The sequence below is a fragment of the Giraffa tippelskirchi genome, chromosome 2 (genome assembly GCF_054371585.1).
Source record: "Giraffa tippelskirchi isolate mGirTip1 chromosome 2, T2T-mGirTip1v1.2.pri, whole genome shotgun sequence".
Classification (NCBI taxonomy): domain Eukaryota; kingdom Metazoa; phylum Chordata; class Mammalia; order Artiodactyla; family Giraffidae; genus Giraffa; species Giraffa tippelskirchi.
In genome coordinates, this window is record NC_137276.1 from 197,328,986 (window position 1) to 197,331,737 (window position 2,752).

At 34.8% G+C, this 2,752-nt stretch overlaps 1 pseudogene; it reads left to right on the forward strand.

Annotated features, from left to right (window-relative positions):
- The first annotated feature begins 470 nt into the window (after positions 1-470).
- LOC145522821 (eukaryotic translation initiation factor 3 subunit E pseudogene) lies at positions 471-1,750 on the forward strand (annotated as a pseudogene).
- Positions 1,751-2,752: the final 1,002 nt, after the last annotated feature.

Sequence of the window (2,752 nt, forward strand, 5' to 3'; positions counted from 1 at the left end):
TTTTTCTCCATATCCTCACTAGCGTTGTCTACCTTATCTTTTTGATAATAGTATTCTAACATGTATGAGGTGATATTGTGGCTGAAAATCAGATTAAATGATGCATCCAAGCAAGGTAGCATTCTGAATGTGGATTTTAACCCAGATCTGCCTGGTGTCAATACTACTGATCTTTTTCTACTCACTTGCTTCCTTTATTTTAAACGTAGGATTATTAGACTTCAGAGATGAAAGAACAATTGAGATTACTTATTTCAATCAGTTAAATTCATGTTTTAGGAAACTATTGTCTAGAAGAGTTGGACTACTTACTTAAGGTCATATAACAAACTATTAACTCTATAGTACCACCATGAATTGCAGTTGCTTTCTTTCCATATTTCAGGAACTAACAAGTTGGCCTAAATTCTTTGGCTTACTGGGTTTAAATTTAAAAAATTGACTCCTACAATTTTCTTTTCCTCAGCAAGATGGTGGAGTATGACTTGATTACTTACATCACACACTTTTTGGATCGGTTTCTAGTTCTTTCATTGCTTGAGTTTCTCTCTGTTAAGAAAAATATATAAGGAAAAACAATTATAATGGAAATTGGATCTTCTTAGTGATACCAACATGGTAGACTTTGCTATTGATATAATCCCTTTATTCTGATGATATCCTCATGCTTTAAGAGAAAAAAGAACCAGCATTGTTTCACAATTGAAACAACTTCAGGCATCAACAGAACCAACTGTGAAGATGTTTGAAGATCCAGACACTATAAGGCAAATGCAATAAACCAGGGATGATTGCATATAGTTTTACTACATGGCAGATAAGCCTGGTTTTAGGTAGGAATATTTAGATACAAGCTAGGTATGTAAAATTCCAATATGAATGTGGAAATTACTCTGGAGCAACAGAATATCTTTACTTCTTTAGAGAGTTGATTCCAGCAATGGATGGAAATGCTTGAGTTCACTCTGGGGACAACTGACTCCAGGAATTTTAATACAGAATTGGAATGCAGTCATGGAAGACACTGCATGGCTAAAAGATAAATAATAATTCTGTGAATTCTCCACTTCAATCTCTTCATCAGTGAATATGGTTCACTCATTGGTCTCTGTTTTCTTCTATCACCCCAAAGCACAATAACATTATGGATCAATTCCATTACCAGCCACAGTATCTTAGTGCAGTTCCAATGATGTGCCCATGTATTCTTTACTATTTAACCACAGAAGTCATAACAAAGAAAGATGTTTCAAAACACTGGCAGGTGCTAAAATATCTGGTCAAAGTTATTCAATAGGAGCCTTGCACATATTTATATAAAGACCCAATTATAGAATTTGTTGAATGCTTATATGTTAACTTTCATGGGGCTCAGATAAAGCTGAAGGAATGTGGATCAATGCAAGTGAATGATTTCTTCTTGGTGGCTTATCTTGAGGATTTCATTGAAAATGCCTCTCTCCATATTTGAGACTTGTGTCACATCCATCAATGTATCAGCATTAACATGTTGGCAGTTAAACTAAGCATGACTCCAGAATAAGTTGAAAAGTAGATTATAAATTTGATTACAAATGCAAGACCAGATGTCAAGATTGATTCTAAATTAGGTCATGAGGTTATGAGTAACAATACCATCTCACAAGTGATGAAATCACGCAAGTGATTGAAAAGACCAAAAGCCTTCTATTTAAGAAGCCAAATGCTGACCATGAACACTGAGAAGAAATTTAATCAGAATAGTAAGTAGAGGCTCCTAACTGTAACTCGTGACTCTGCCTTCTATTGAAGAACTATATAGAAAAAAAAAAACTATAAAAGAAGGTAAAATATTAAAACTATCATATAAAGGTAAAACATTTTAGAACAATTGGCATATTAACTATACATTATGGAGAATTTGAATAAAATTGACTGTTTCATTAAAAAGTAAAATAAGAAGTAGATCCCTGAAGTAGGGAGATGAATTAGAAAAAGATGTACCACTTGGACAAATGATTTTGTGCAAGTAAAGCTGCACACTTGCCTCATTGTCAGGTTACCAGGGTTCAAGAAGCCTAAGTGGACTTTTTAAAAAATTTATTTATTTTAGTTGGGGGCTAATTACTTTATGATATTGTAGTGGTTTTTGCCATACATTGACATGAATCAGCCATGGGTTTACATGTGTTCCCCATCCTGAACCCCCCTCCCATCTGCCTTCCTATCCCATCCCTCTGGGTCATCCCATTGCCCCAGCCCTGAGCAAATTTCCTTGTCCACTTCAGCTAGACACCCTTGAGCTATGTATCAATTCATGACTCTTTGTAGTCACTCTTCATAGAGACTTCAAAAGCCTTTCTTTTGTCTCACACAGCATCTCCCTTAACTTATGTCACATGGTGTTGCTTTGCTCCTCGTCTCCATTTGGGGTGTACTGTTGATATGTTACTACAATCATGACACCGATTGTTTCTTTAATTATTGCTCTTAGGAGTGTCTTGGTCTTATGCCAATGTCAACAGTGCTTTCATCTTTAGGGCTCTAAGCAAGCACTGTGTTCTACAGTCATATGAACTGCAGACTCCACTGTAATAAATCTGTTCTCAACAGACACTTTAAGCTTATATTCAATTACCTTTTCACTCATAGGATTTTAACATTAGGCTGAAATTGAACATCTTATTCTACTAATTATGAACAATAAAATTTTTTACATTCTCTAAATTACTATAACTCAGAAATAAAATTAGCAACTCATATGCTTTTAAAC